Genomic DNA, 17,693 nt, shown 5'->3' on the forward strand with positions numbered 1-17,693 from the left:
AATAACTGTTTTATGTATTTGCATTTGATGGTGACGAAGGAAATGTACTAAGATATCCTATTATCTTTCAAGGGCAAGAGTATTGTATCAGTGGTAAGGTGTTAGGTGTTCAGTCGAGTGATCCATTTTATAATGATATGAAGGAGAGCATGATTGAGATGTCCATAAACAGTTTGATGCATTTTCTATGGTTTTTGTTGTTGTAAGGCATAAGGCTGTTTTGTGGAGTATTTGTAAATAATATCAGTTCTGTACATTTAAGGACTGTTACTATATTAAAGCTAATTTGAATTTATAGTGGTTGTTCAGTTTAATAGTATTGTGGTGGTTAATAATCTGTATTTTTAAAATTAATTACATAATGTGTCGATGGTAGACGCACAGTTTGTGTGGTGCATCACCTTGTTCCTTCAAAGAGAGAGTCCCATGATCTTGGAACACTTGATATTTGTCAGTGAACTGTATTTCTTTAATGTCCTCACAAATTTCCCCATTTCTGGAAAGGAAATTTGCATTAGCTTTAAATAGATCTGTTCAAATTTTTGTTGTTGTTAATCTTGACTTTGATTCTACATTCTGTAAATTTGATAGCTTCTGTTCAGTTTCTTTCTAAACTTACACCTGTTTTTTGGTTATATGTGTTCTTATTGTGTTTAACTTCCTTGTTATTGGTATGTAGTATTGATAAGGTACAACAGAGAGGCTTTTTCCCACAGTATTAAAATTTTGCCAATTTCAGTATTTTAAAATCTGAATGCAATATTTGTTTTTAGGTACACGACCATATTACATGGCTATATTGTACTTTAGAACAATTTTTCACGTTTGGAAATGTCTTATATAACTGGAACATGTTTTGTAATTACAGGACAGACTGCATTACATGCAAGGAAAATGCCTTTATTTCAATATGCAAGCAGAAAATATATCAAACATCGATTACAGGGATGTCAAGAGACGATAGTGTGAAATATGTTCAAAGCAACGACACTCTTCCATACAGATAATTTCATTAAACTTTGTCATTGATTCAAAAGAAATAGTACGTTCGTGTGTTTGCATTGAGCGTGATCTTTCAAATCTCTAAAGAGGATGACTGAGTGCTTACGAGAGTTTCCTATTGGAACATTGCCATTGTGCAGCAGGGCAACATTAGGGTTGTAACAATCCATTTTAATGAGTTATGCTCTTCTGTTGCTCTGCTGCCTAGTGGCACACCTTCACATATGAAGTAATTCCAACTACATTGGAAGACAAGAAACAGTTGATTGTTTAACCAACAGAGTTTGGCATCATCTGAGAGGTCAATAATGAATCAGCTTTTGTTGTTTTAACTGTTGGCTTTAATAAACTAGTGTGAGGAAGAAACGTCCTCGTCAATGGTAAGTATTAAGGAGTGAACCTTGCTCAGTGTTTTCTAGTGCTACACATTTAATGACGACAACTAATAATTCTAGTACTTTTGCAATGAATCTATACCATGCATTGCATGCTCATGTTCTATGATTTGTTAGGCATAGAACAACAGTAATACCAATGCCATTGCTGAATGGAGAAATAAGTTTAATAAGCTACCACTATTCTATATTAGGTGTTTTTATTGTGCATTAGTCTAGCAAATATGTTTCTGTGTATCACACTGTACTTCCTTTCATATCAGTACGTTATAGTATATCTTAAAGCAGAAGACATAGATAGCCCGATATTCACCTTTAACTTACTTTTCACATAAACAGTTTAATTTATATCAGACTTAACCACATATAGGATGCAGTTTTTGCTAATCAGGCTATCCTGCATTACAAATTATGTTTAATATTAATTTTAGATGAGACTAATTTCATCCCATTTCACTTTATGTGGCAGTGAATAAGTATATGAAAGAAATGTTACTGCAGGTATGTATAAACCACTTACTTTAGTCTCCTTCTGCTTATGTTTTTGTCTTCACTAGAAGACACTCTTGTTGAAAAGGCAGTTATTTCTGTAATGGATGTACATTATGCATAACAGTAATTTTAATTTCCTGGAGAGACAGACGATTAGTGCTTTCTGCTTCATATTTTGATTTCATTTATTGAAGGAGAGACTTATTTCTCATGATGGTTTTATGTTCAGGAACACTAACATTCCCCCTTTCCCTTCACTAGGTGGTTGAAAAATATTTAGAACTCTCTTGCATGTATAGTCTATATTATTAAATGCAGTGTTTATTGCCTCATACTTAATGTATCAAAAGCATGTATTAAAACCATCTCACTTCTCATTTACACAGCTTAACAGTAGAAATTGTTATTATTCTCTTTTTGCGTATTCATCGTGTTTAAATTAAAATGCTGCCTACTTTTATAGTTTACCTTGAAATATGTGAAGCAGTGTGGTGTGTTAGATCTCTTTGTCATTTGTGCATAGATGGAATATTTAGTCATGAATATCAACCATATGCCAGAAAAAACCTGATCATAAGTATTCAGATTTATAAGTTAAAATGTTATCAGTACGAAGAAAAAGATTTTGCAAAATTAGCAGTGTCATACGGTAATCTGTTTGTTAAAGAAGGTGCTGTAACAGATTAGACTCTACTACATTAGCGATTAGATTGTACTAACTGGAGTGAAACTGGAAAAACTTTTCTCACTGATTGATATGAGTGACTGGGTTTTCTTAATACTTATACTAGAGCTCCATATATGCAGTAAATTCTACATCAGTACACATGACCAATAACCTTAAAAAATGAAGGACATTTATTTTACAATTGCAAATATCACCTCGGTCTGAGAAACAGACATATGACTGGGAGAGTGATGTGCTAATCACATGACCCTCGATCCACGCATCCAGTGATGCCAATGGCCTGAGGATGACACGGTAGTCAGTCGGTACAGTTGTGCCTTAATGGTAAGTTCAGGAGGTGTTAAGTATTTAAATATCACCTGGTAACACTACTCACAACCATGTCAGCTATTTGTTGCCTTTTGTCAAATGAGAAAAACATTTCCTACTTTCATTCAAATATATGGATAGGTAATATCACTCTTTAATGGGAGATATAACAAGATTTTCTGATATGTGAGCAGAGACATGTTAATCCAATGTTTACTATAGTCTTGGAGGTAAATAACTGTTTTATGTATTTGCATTTGATGGTGACGAAGGAAATGTACTAAGATATCCTATTATCTTTCAAGGGCAAGAGTATTGTATCAGTGGTAAGGTGTTAGGTGTTCAGTCGAGTGATCCATTTTATAATGATATGAAGGAGAGCATGATTGAGATGTCCATAAACAGTTTGATGCATTTTCTATGGTTTTTGTTGTTGTAAGGCATAAGGCTGTTTTGTGGAGTATTTGTAAATAATATCAGTTCTGTACATTTAAGGACTGTTACTATATTAAAGCTAATTTGAATTTATAGTGGTTGTTCAGTTTAATAGTATTGTGGTGGTTAATAATCTGTATTTTTAAAATTAATTACATAATGTGTCGATGGTAGACGCACAGTTTGTGTGGTGCATCACCTTGTTCCTTCAAAGAGAGAGTCCCATGACCTTGGAACACTTGATATTTGTCAGTGAACTGTATTTCTTTAATGTCCTCACAAATTTCCCCATTTCAGGAAAGGAAATTTGCATTAGCTTTAAATAGATCTGTTCAAATTTTTGTTGTTGTTAATCTTGATTTTGATTCTACATTCTGTAAATTTGATAGCTTCTGTTCAGTTTCTTTCTAAACTAACACCTGTTTCTTGGTTATATGTGTTCTTATTGTGTTTAACTTCCTTGTTATTGGTATGTAGGATTGATAAGGTACAACAGAGAGGCTTTTTCCCACAGTATTAAAATTTTGCCAATTTCAGTATTTTAAAATCTGAATGCAATATTTGTTCTTAGGTACACGACCATATTACATGGCTATATTGTACTTTAGAACAATTTTTCACGTTTGGAAATGTCTTATATAACTGGAACATGTTTTGTAATTACAGGACAGACTGCATTACATGCAAGGAAAATGCCTTTATTTCAATATGCAAGCAGAAAATATATCAAACATCGATTACAGGGATGTCAAGAGACGATAGTGTGAAATATGTTCAAAGCAACGACACTCTTCCATACAGATAATTTCATTAAACTTTGTCATTGATTCAAAAGAAATAGTACGTTCGTGTGTTTGCATTGAGCGTGATCTTTCAAATCTCTAAAGAGGATGACTGAGTGCTTACGAGAGTTTCCTATTGGAACATTGCCATTGTGCAGCAGGGCAACATTAGGGTTGTAACAATCCATTTTAATGAGTTATGCTCTTCTGTTGCTCTGCTGCCTAGTGGCACACCTTCACATATGAAGTAATTCCAACTACATTGGAAGACAAGAAACAGTTGATTGTTTAACCAACAGAGTTTGGCATCATCTGAGAGGTCAATAATGAATCAGCTTTTGTTGTTTTAACTGTTGGCTTTAATAAACTAGTGTGAGGAAGAAACGTCCTCGTCAATGGTAAGTATTAATGAGTGAACCTTGCTCAGTGTTTTCTAGTGTTACACATTTAATGACGACAACTAATAATTCTAGTACTTTTGCAATGAATCTATACCATGCATTGCATGCTCATGTTCTATGATTTGTTAGGCATAGAACAACAGTAATACCATTGCCATTGCTGAATGGAGAAATAAGTTTAATAAGCTACCACTATTCTATATTAGGTGTTTTTATTGTGCATTAGTCTAGCAAAAATGTTTCTGTGTATCACACTGTACTTCCTTTCATATCAGTACGTTATAGTATATCTTAAAGCAGAAGACATAGATAGCCCGATATTCACCTTTAACTTACTTTTCACATAAACAGTTTAATTTATATCAGACTTAACCACATATAGGATGCAGTTTTTGCTAATCAGGCTATCCTGCATTACAAATTATGTTTAATATTAATTTTAGATGAGACTAATTTCATCCCATTTCACTTTATGTGGCAGTGAATAAGTGTATGAAAGAAATGTTACTGCAGGTATGTATATACCACTTACTTTGGTCTCCTTCTGCTTATGTTTTTGTCTTCACTAGAAGACACTCTTGTTGAAAAGGCAGTTATTTCTGTAATGGATGTACATTATGCATAACAGTAATTTTAATTTCCTGGAGAGACAGACGATTAGTGCTTTCTGCTTTATATTTTGATTTCATTTATTGAAGGAGAGACTTATTTCTCATGATGGTTTTATGTTCAGGAACACTAACATTCCCCCTCTCCCTTCACTAGGTGGTTGAAAAATATTTAGAACCCTCTTGCATGTATAGTCTATATTATTAAATGCAGTGTTTATTGCTTCATACTTAATGTATCAAAAGCATGTATTAAAACCATCTCACTTCTCATTTACACAGCTTAACAGTAGAAATTGTTATTATTCTCTTTTTGCGTATTCATCGTGTTTAAATTAAAATGCTGCCTACTTTTACCTTGAAATATGTGAAGCAGTGTGGTGTGTTAGATCTCTTTGTCATTTGTGCATAGATGGAATATTTAGTCATGAATGTCAACCATATGCCAGAAAAAACCTGATCATAAGTATTCAGATTTATAAGTTAAAATGTTATCAGTACGAAGAAAAAGATTTTGCAAAATTAGCAGTGTCATACGGTAATCTGTTTGTTAAAGAAGGTGCTGTAACAGATTAGACTCTACTACATTAGCGATTAGATTGTACTAACTGGAGTGAAACTGGAAAAACTTTTCTCACTGATTGATATGAGTGACTGGGTTTTCTTAATACTTATACTAGAGCTCCATATATGCAGTAAATTCTACATCAGTACACATGACCAATAACCTTAAAAAATGAAGGACATTTATTTTACAATTGCAAATATCACCTCGGTCTGAGAAACAGACATATGACTGGGAGAGTGATGTGTTAATCACATGACCTTCGATCCACGCATCCAGTGATGCCAATGGCCTGAGGATGACACGGTAGTCAGTCGGTACAGTTGTGCCTTAATGGTAAGTTCAGGAGGTGTTAAGTATTTAAATATCACCTGGTAACACTACTCACAACCATGTCAGCTATTTGTTGCCTTTTGTCAAATGAGAAAAACATATCCTACTTTCATTCAAATATATGGATAGGTAATATCACTCTTTAATGGGAGATATAACAAGATTTTCTGATATGTGAGCAGAGACATGTTAATCCAATGTTTCCTATAGTCTTGGAGGTAAATAACTGTTTTATGTATTTACATTTGATGGTGACGAAGGAAATGTACTAAGATATCCTATTATCTTTCAAGGGCAAGAGTATTGTATCAGTGGTAAGGTGTTAGGTGTTCAGTCGAGTGATCCATTTTATAATGATATGAAGGAGAGCATGATTGAGACGTCCATAAACAGTTTCATGCATTTTCTATGGTTTTTGTTGTTGTAAGGCATAAGGCTGTTTTGTGGAGTATTTGTAAATAATATTAGTTCTGTACATTTAAGGACTGTTACTATATTAAAGCTAATTTGAATTTATAGTGGTTGTTCAGTTTAATAGTATTATGGTGGTTAATAATCTGTATTTTTAAAATTAATTACATAATGTGTCGATGGTAGACGCACAGTTTGTGTGGTGCATCACCTTGTTCCTTCAAAGAGAGAGTCCCATGATCTTGGAACACTTGATATTTGTCAGTGAACTGTATTTCTTTAATGTCCTCACAAATTTCCCCATTTCAGGAAAGGAAATTTGCATTAGCTTTAAATAGATCTGTTCAAATTTTTGTTGTTGTTAATCTTGATTTTGATTCTACATTCTGTAAATTTGATAGCTTCTGTTCAGTTTCTTTCTAAACTTACACCTGTTTTTTGGTTATATGTGTTCTTATTGTGATTAACTTCCTTGTTATTGGTATGTAGTAGAGATAAGGTACAACAGAGAGGCTTTTTCACGCAGTATAAATATTTTGCCAATTTCAGTATTTTAAATCTGAATGCAATATTTGTTCTTAGGTACATGACCATATTACATGGCTATATTGTACTTTAGAACAATTTTTCACGTTTGGAAATGTCTTATATAACTGGAACATGTTTTGTAATTACAGGACAGACTGCATTACATGCAAGGAAAATGCCTTAATTTCAATATGCAAGCAGAAAATATATCAAACATCGATTACAGGGATGTCAAGAGACGATAGTATGAAATATGTTCAAAGCAACAACACTCTTCCATACAAATAATTTTATTAGACTTTGTCATTGATTCAAAAGAAATAGTTACGATCATGTGTTTGCATTGAGCGTGATCTTTCAAATCTCTAAAGAGGATGACTGAGTACTTACGAGAGTTTCCTATTGGAACATTGCCATTGTGCAGCAGGGCAACATTAGGGTTGTAACAATCCATTTTAATGAGTTATGCTCTTCTGTTGCTCTGCTGCCTAGTGGCACACCATCACATATGAAGTAATTCCAACTACATTGGAAGACAATAAACAGTTGATTGTTTAACCAACAGAGTTTGGCAACATCTGAGAGGTCAATAATGAATCAGCTTTTGTTGTTTTAACTGTTGACTTTAATAAACTAGTGTGAGGAAGAAACGTCCTCGTCAATGGTAAGTATTAATGAGTGAACCTTGCTCAGTGTTTTCTAGTGTTACAAATTTAATGACGACAACTAATAATTCTAGTACTTTTGCAATGAATCTATACCGTGCATTGCATGCTCATGTTCTATGATTTGTTAGGCATAGAACAACAGTAATACCAATGCCATTGCTGAATGGAGAAATAAGTTTAATAAGCTACCACTATTCTATATTAGGTGTTTTTATTGTGCATTAGTCTAGCAAAAATGTTTCTGTGTATCACACTGTACTTCCTTTCATATCAGTACGTTAAAGTATATCTTAAAGCAGAAGACATAGATAGCCCGATATTCACCTTTAACTTACTTTTCAGATAAACAGTTTAATTTATATCAGACCTAACCACATATAGGATGCAGTTTTTGGTAATCAGGCTATCCTGCATTACAAATTATGTTTAATATTCATCTTAGATGAGACTAATTTCATCCCATTTCACTTTATGTGGCAGTGAATAAGTATATGGAAGAAATGTTACTGCAGGTATGTATAAACCACTTACTTTAGTCTCCTGCTTATGTTTTTGTCTTCACTAGAAGACACTCTTGTTGAAAAGGCAGTTATTTCTGTAATGGATGTACATTATGCATAACAGTAATTTTAATTTCCTGGAGAGACAGACAATTAGTGCTTTGTGCTTTATATTTTGATTTCATTTATTGAAGGAGAGACTTATTTCTCATGATGGTTTTATGTTCAGGAACACTAACATTCCCCCTCTCCCTTCACTAGGTGGTTGAAAAATATTTAGAACTCTCTTGCATGTATAGTCTATATTATTAAATGCAGTGTTTATTGCTTCATACTTAATGTATCAAAAGCATGGATTAAAACCATCTCACTTCTCATTTACACAGCTTAACAGTAGAAATTGTTATTATTCTCTTTTTGCATATTCATCGTGTTTAAATTAAAGTGCTGCCTACTTTTATAGTTTACCTTGAAATATGTGAAGCAGTGTGGTGTGTTAGATCTCTTTGTCATTTGTGTTTAGATGGAATATTTAGTCATGAATATCAACTATATGCCAGAATAAACCTGATCATAAGTATTCAGATTTATAAGTTAAAATGTTATCAGTACGATGAAAAAGATTTTGCAAAATTAACTGTGTCATACGGTAATCTGTTTGTTAAAGAAGGTGCTGTAACAGATTAGACCCTACTACATTAGCGATTAGATTGTACTAACTGGAGTGAAACTGAAAAACTTTTCTCACTGATTGATATGAGTGACTGGGTTTTCTTAATACTTATACTAGAGCTCCATATATGCAGTAAATTCTACATCAGTACACATGACCAATAACCTTAAAAAATGAAGGACATTTATTTTACAATTGCAAATATCACCATGGTCTGAGAAACAGACGTATGACTGGGAGAGTGATGTGCTAACCACATGACCCTCGATCCACGTATCCAGTGATGCCAATGGCCTGAGGATGACACGATAGTCAGTCGGTACAGTTGTGCCTTAATGGTAAGTTCAGGAGGTGTTAAGTATTTAAATATCACCTGGTAACACTACTCACAACCATGTCAGCTATTTGTTGCCTTTTGTCAAATGAGAAAATCATTTCCTACTTTCATTCAAATAGATGGATAGGTAATATCACTCTTTAATGGGCGATATAACAAAATATTCTGATATGTGAGCAGAGACATGTTAATCCAATGTTTCCTATAGCCTTGGAGGTAAATAACTGTTTTATGTATTAGCATTTGATGGTGACGAAGGAAATGTACTAAGATATCCTATTAGCTTTCAAGGGCAAGAGTATTGTATCAGTGGTAAGGTGTTAGGTGTTCAGTCGAGTGATCCATTTCATAATGATATGAAGGAGAGCATGATTGAGATATCCATAAACAGTTTCATGCATTTTCTATGGTTTTTGTTGTTGTAAGGCATAAGGCTGTTTTGTGGAATATTTGTAAATAATATCAGTTCTTTACATTTAAGGACTGTTACTGTATTAATGCTAATTTGAATTTATAGTGGTTGTTCAGTTTAATAGTATTATGGTGTTTAATAATCTGTATTTTTAAAATTAATTACATAATGTGTCGATGGTAGACGCACAGTTTGTGTGGTGCATCACCTTGTTCCTTCAAAGAGAGAGTCCCATGATCTTGGAACACTTGATATTTGTCAGTGAACTGTATTTCTTTAATGTCCTCAGAAATTTCCCCATTTCAGGAAAGGAAATTTGCATTAGCTTTAAATAGATCTGTTCAAATTTTTGTTGTTGTTAATCTTGATTTTGATTCTACATTCTCTTAATTTGATACCTTCTGTTTAGTTTCTTTGTAAACTTACACCTGTTTTTTGGTTATATGTGTTCTTATTGTGATTAACTTCCTTGTTATTGGTATGTAGTAGAGATAAGGTACAACAGAGAGGCTTTTTCACGCAGTATAAATATTTTGCCAATTTCAGTATTTTAAAATCTGAATGCAATATTTGTTCTTAGGTACATGACCATATTACATGGCTATATTGTACTTTAGAACAATTTTTCACGTTTGGAAATGTCTTATATAACTGGAACATGTTTTGTAATTACAGGACAGACTGCATTACATGCAAGGAAAATGCCTTAATTTCAATATGCAAGCAGAAAATATATCAAACATCGATTACAGGGATGTCAAGAGACGATAGTGTGAAATATGTTCAAAGCAACAACACTCTTCCATACAGATAATTTTATTAAACTTTGTCATTGATTCAAAAGAAATAGTTACGTTCATGTGTTTGCATTGAGCGTGATCTTTCAAATCTCTAAAGAGGATGACTGAGTACTTACGAGAGTTTCCTATTGGAACATTGCCATTGTGCAGCAGGGCAACATTAGGGTTGTAACAATCCATTTTAATGAGTTATGCTCTTCTGTTGCTCTGCTGCCTAGTGGCACACCATCACATATGAAGTAATTCCAACTACATTGGAAGACAATAAACAGTTGATTGTTTAACCAACAGAGTTTGGCAACATCTGAGAGGTCAATAATGAATCAGCTTTTGTTGTTTTAACTGTTGACTTTAATAAACTAGTGTGAGGAAGAAACGTCCTCGTCAATGGTAAGTATTAATGAGTGAACATTGCTCAGTGTTTTCTAGTGTTACAAATTTAATGACGACAACTAATAATTCTAGTACTTTTGCAATGAATCTATACCGTGCATTGCATGCTCATGTTCTATGATTTGTTAGGCATAGAACAACAGTAATACCAATGCCATTGCTGAATGGAGAAATAAGTTTAATAAGCTACCACTATTCTATATTAGGTGTTTTTATTGTGCATTAGTCTAGCAAAAATGTTTCTGTGTATCACACTGTACTTCCTTTCATATCAGTACGTTAAAGTATATCTTAAAGCAGAAGACATAATAGCCCGATATTCACCTTTAACTTACTTTTCAGATAAACAGTTTAATTTATATCAGACTTAACCACATATAGGATGCAGTTTTTGTTAAGCAGGCTATCCTGCATTACAAATTATGTTTAATATTCATCTTAGATGAGACTAATTTCATCCCATTTCACTTTATGTGGCAGTGAATAAGTATATGGAAGAAATGTTACTGCAGGTATGTATAAACCACTTACTTTAGTCTCCTTCTGCTTATGTTTTTGTCTTCACTAGAAAACACTCTTGTTGAAAAGGCAGTTATTTCTGTAATGGATGTAGATTATGCATAACAGTAATTTTAATTTCCTGGAGAGACAGACGATTAGTGCTTTCTGCTTTATATTTTGATTTCATTTATTGAAGGAGAGACTTATTTCTCATGATGGTTTTATGTTCAGGAACACTAACATTCCTACTCTCCCTTCACTAGGTGGTTGAAAAATATTTAGAACTCTCTTGCATGTACAGTCTATATTATTAAATGCAGTGTTATTGCTTCATACTTAATGTATGAAAAGCATGTATTAAAACCATCTCACTTCTCATTTACACAGCTTAACAGTAGAAATTGTTATTATTCTCTTTTTGCGTATTCATCGTGTTTAAATTAAAGTGCTGCCTACTTTTATAGTTTACCTTGAAATATGTGAAGCAGTGTGGTGTGTTAGATCTCTTTGTCACTTGTGCATAGATGGAATATTTAGTCATGAATATCAACCATATGCCAGAAAAAACCTGATCATAAGTATTCAGATTTATAAGTTAAAATGTTATCAGTACGAAGATAAATATTTTGCATAATTAGCAGTGTCATACGGTAATCTGTTTATTAAAGAAGGTGCTGTAACAGATTAGACTCTACTACAGTAATGATTAGATTGTACTAACTGGAGTGAAACTGGAAAAACTTTTCTCACTGATTGATATGAGTGACTGGGTTTTCTTAATACTTATACTAGAGCTCCATATATGCAGTAAATTCTACATCAGTACACATGGCCAATAACGTTAAAAAATGAAGGACATTTATTTTACAATTGCAAATATCACCTCGGTCTGAGAAACAGACATATGACTGGGAGAGTGATGTGCTAATCACATGACCCTCGATCCATGCATCCAGTGATGCCAATGGCCTGAGGATGACACGGTAGTCAGTCGGTACAGTTGTGCCTTAATGGTAAGTTCAGGAGGTGTTAAGTATTTAAATATCACCTGGTAACACTACTCACAACCATGTCAGCTATTTGTTGCCTTTTGTCAAAAGAGAGAAACATTTCCTACTTTCATTCAAATAGATGGATAGGTAATATCACTGTTTAATGGGAGATATAACAAGATTTTCTGATATGTGAGCAGTGACATGTTAATCCAATGTTTACTAGAGTCTTGGAGGTAAATAACTGTTTCATGTATTTGCATTTGATGGTGATGAAGGAAATGTACTAAGATATCCTATTATCTTTCAAGGGCAAGAGTATTGTATCAGTGGTAAGGTGTTAGGTGTTCAGTTGAGTGATCCATTTTATAATCATATGAAGGAGAGCATGATTGAGATGTCCATAAACAGTTTCATGTATTTTCTATGGTTTTTGTTGTTGTAAGGCATAAGGCTGTTTTGTGGAGTAGTTGCAAATAATATCAGTTCTGTACTTTTAAGGACTGTTACTATATTAAAGCTAATTTGAATTTATAGTGGTTGTTCAGTTTAATAGTATTATGGTGGTTAATAATCTGTATTTTTAAAATTAATTACATAATGTGTCGATGGTAGACGCACAGTTTGTGTGGTGCATCACCTTGTTCCTTCAAAGAGAGAGTCCCATGATCTTGGAACACTTGATATTTGTCAGTGAACTGTAATTATTTAATGTCCTCAAAAATTTCCCCATTTCAGGAAAGGAAATTTGCATTAGCTTTAAATAGATCAGTTCAAATTTTTGTTGTTGGTAATCTTGATTTTGATTCTACATTCTGTTAATTTGATAGCTTCTGTTCAGTTTCTTTCTAAACTTACACCTGTTTTTTGGTTATATGTGTTCTTATTGTGATTAACTTCCTTGTTATTGGTATGTAGTATTGACAAGGTACAACAGAGAGGCATTTTCACACTGTATTAAAATTTTGCCAATTTCAGTATTTTAAATCTGAATGCAATATTTGTTCTTAGGTACACGACCATATTACTTGCCTATATTGTACTTTAGAACAATTTTTCACGTTTGGAAATGTCTTATATAACTGGACCATGTTTTGTAATTACAGGACAGACTGCATTACATGCAAGGATAATGCCTTTATTTCAATATGCAAGCAGAAAATATATCAAACATCGATTACAGGGATGTCAAGAGACGATAGTGTGAAATATGTTCAAAGCAACGACACTCTTCCATACAGATAATTTCATTAAACTTTGTCATTGATTCAAAAGAAATAGTTACGTTCATGTGTTTGCATTGAGCATGATCTTTCAAGTCTCTAAAGAGGATGACTGAGTGCTTACGAGAGTTTCCTATTGGAACATTGCCATTGTGCAGCAGGGCAACATTAGGGTTGTAACAATCCATTTTAATGAGTTATGCTCTTCTGTTGCTCTGCTGCCTAGTGGCACACCTTCACATATGAAGTAATTCCAACTATATTGGAAGACAAGAAACAGTTGATTGTTTAACCAACAGAGTTTGGCATCATCTGAGAGTTCAATAATGAATCAGCTTTTGTTGTTTTAACTGTTGGCTTTAATAAACTAGTGTGAGGAAGAAACGTCCTCGTCAATGGTAAGTATTAAGGAGTGAACCTTGCTCAGTGTTTTCTAGTGTTACACATTTAATGACAACAACTAATAATTCTAGTACTTTAGCAATGAATCTATACCGTGCATTGCATGCTCATGTTCTATGATTTGTTAGGCATAGAACAACAGTAATACCAATGCCATTGCTGAATGGAGAAATAAGTTTAATAAGCTACCGCTATTCTATATGAGGTGTTTTTATTGTGCCTTAGTCTAGCAAAAATGTTTCTGTGTATCACACTGTACTTCCTTTCATATCAGTACGTTATAGTATATCTTAAAGCAGAAGACATAGATAGCCCGATATTCACCTTTAACTTACTTTTCACATAAACAGTTTAATTTATATCAGACTTAACCGCATAAAGGGTGCAGTTTCTGCTAATCAGGTAATCCTGCATTACAAATTATGTGTAATATTCATCTTGGATGAGACTAATTTCATCCCATTTCACTTTATGTGGCAGTGAATAAGTATATGGAAGAAATGTTACTGCAGGTATGTATAAACCACTTACTTTAGTCTCCTTCTGCTTAGGTTTTTGTCTTCACTAGAAGACACTCTTGTTGAAAAGGCAGTTACTTCTGTAATGGATGTACATTATGTATAACAGTAATTTTAATTTCCTGGAGAGACAGACGATTAGTGCTTTCTGCTTTATATTTTGATTTCATTTATTGAAAGAGAGACTTATTTCTCATGATGGTTTTATGTTCAGGAACACTAACATCCCCTCTCTCCCTTCACTAGGTGGTTGAAAAATATTTAGAACTCTCTTGCATGTATAGTCTATATTATTAAATGCAGTGTTTATTGCTTCATACTTAATGTATAAAAAGCGTGTATTAAAACCATCTCACTTCTCATTTACACAGCTTAACAGTAGAAATTGTTATTATTCTCATTTTGCGTATTCATCGTGTTTAAATTAAAGTGCTGCCTACTTTTATAGTTTACCTTGAAATACGTGCAGCAGTGTGGTGTGTTAGATCTCTTTGTCACTTGTGCATAGATGGAATATTTAGTCATGAATATCAACCATATGCCAGAAAAAACCTGATCATAATTTTTCAGATTTATAAGTTGAAATGTTGTCAGTATGAAGAAAAAGATTTAGCAAAATTAGCTGTGTCATACGGTAATCTGTTTGTTAAAGAAGGTGCTGTAACAGATTAGCCCCTACTACATTAGCGATTAAATTGTACTAACTGGAGTGAAACTGGAAATACTTTTCTCACTGATTGATATGAGCGACTGGGTTTTCTTAATACTTATACTAGAGCTCCATATATGCAGTAAATTCTACATCAGTACACATGACCAATAACCTTAAAAAATGAAGGACATTTATTTTACAGTTGCAAATATCACCTCGGTCTGAGAAACAGGCATATGACTGGGAGAGTGATGTGCTAATCACATGACCCTTGATCCACGCATCCAGTGACGCCAATGGCCTGAGGATGACACGGTAGTTAGTCGGTACATTTGTGCCTTAATGGCGTGTTCAGGATGTGTTAAGTATTTAAATATCACCCGGTAACACTACTCACAACCATGTCAGCTATTTGTTGCCCTTTGTCAGATGAGAAAAACATTTCCTACTTTCATTCAAATAGATGGATAGGTAATATCACTCTTTAATGGGAGATATAACAAGATTTTCTGATATGTGAGCAGAGACATGTTAATCCAATGTTTACTATAGTCTTGAAGGTAAATAACTGTTTTATGTATTTGCATTTGATGGTGATGAATGAAATGTACTAAGATATCCTATTATATTTCAAGGGCAAGAGTATTGTATCAGTGGTAAGCTGTTGGTGTTCAGTCGAGTGATCCATTTTATAATCATACGAAGGAGAGCATGATTGAGATGTCCATAAACTGTTTCATGCATTTTCTATGGTTTTTATTGTTGTAAGGCATAAGGCTGTTTTGTGGAGTATTTGTACATAAAATCAGTTCTATACATTTAAGTTCTGTTACTATATTGAAGCTAATTTGAGTTTATAGTGGTTGTTCAGTTCAATAGTATTATGGTGGGTAATAATCTGTATTTTTAAAATTAATTACATAATGTGTCGATGGTAGCCGCACAGTTTGTGTGGTGCATCACCTTGTTCCTTCAAAGAGAGAGTCCCATGATCTTTGAACATTTGATATTTGTCAGTGAACTGTATTTATTTAATGTCCTCACAATTTTCCCCATTTCAGGAAAGGAAATTTGCATTAGCTTTAAATAGATGTGTTCAAATTTTTGTTGTTGTTAATCTTGATTTTGATTCTACATTCTGTTAATTTGATAGCTTCTGTTCAGTTTCTTTGTAAACTTACACCTGTTTTTTGGTTATATGTGTTCTTATTGTGATTAACTTCCTTGTTATTGGTATGTAGTTGAGATAAGGTACAACAGAGAGGCTTTTTCACGCAGTATTAATATTTTGCCAATTTCAGTATTTTAAAATCTGAATGCAATATTTGTTCTTAGGTTGGCCATATTGTACTTTAGAACAATTTTTCACGTTTGGAAATGTCTTATATAACTGGAACATGTTTTGTAATTACAGGACAGACTGCATTACATGCAAGGATAATGCCTTTATTTCGATGTGCAAACAGAAAATATATCAAACATCGATTACAGGGATGTCAAGAGACGATAGTGTGAAATATGTTCAAAGCAACAACACTCTTCCATACAGATAGTTTCATTAAACTTTGTCATTGATTCAAAAGAAATAGTTTCGTTCATGTGTTTGCATTGAGCGTGATCTTTCAAATCTCTAAAGAGGATGACTGAGTACATATGAGAGTTTCCTATTGGAACATTGCCATTGTGCAGCAGGGCAACATTAGGGTTGTAACAATCCATTTTAATGAGTTATGCTCTTCTGTTGCTCTGCTGCTTAGTGGCACACCTTCACATATGAAGTAATTCCAACTACATTGGAAGACAATAAACAGTTGATTGTTTAACCAACAGAGTTTGGCATCATCAGAGCGGTCAATAATGAATCAGCTTTTGTTGTTTTAACTGTTGACTTTAATAAACTAGTGTGAGGAAGAAACGTCCTCGTCAATGGTAAGTATTAATGAGTGAACCTTACTCAGTGTTTTATAGTGTTACAAATTTAATGACGACAACTAATAATTCTAGTACTTTTGCAATGAATCTATACCGTGCATTGCATGCTCATGTTCTATGATTTGTTAGGCATAGAACAACAGTAATACCAATGCCATTGCCGAATGGAGAAATAAGTTTAATAAGCTACCACTATTCTATATTAGGTGTTTTTATTGTGCATTAGTCTAGCAAAAATGTTTCTGTGTATCACAATGTACTTCCTTTCATATCAGTACGTTATAGTATTTCTTAAAGCAGAAGACATTGATAGCCCGATATTCACCTTTAACTTACTTTTCAGATAAATAGATTAATTTATATCAGACTTAACCACATATAGGATGCAGTTCTTGCTGATCAGGCTATCCAGCATTACAAATTGTGTTTAATATTCATCTTAGATGAGACTAATTTCATCCTATTTCACTTTATGTGGCAGTGAATAAGTATATGGAAGAAATGTTACTGCAGGTATGTGTAAACCACTTACTTTAGTCTCCTTCTGCTTATGTTTTTGTCTTCACTTGAAGACACTCTTGTTGAAATGGCAGTTATTTCTCTAATAGATGTACATTATGCATAATAGTAATTTTAATTTCCTGGAGAGACAGACGATTAGTGCTTTCTGCTTTATATTTTGATTTCATTTATTGAAAGAGAGACTTATTTCTCATGATGGTTTTATGTTCAGGAACATTA

The sequence above is a fragment of the Schistocerca cancellata genome, chromosome 4 (assembly GCF_023864275.1).
Source record: "Schistocerca cancellata isolate TAMUIC-IGC-003103 chromosome 4, iqSchCanc2.1, whole genome shotgun sequence".
NCBI lineage: Eukaryota > Metazoa > Arthropoda > Insecta > Orthoptera > Acrididae > Schistocerca > Schistocerca cancellata.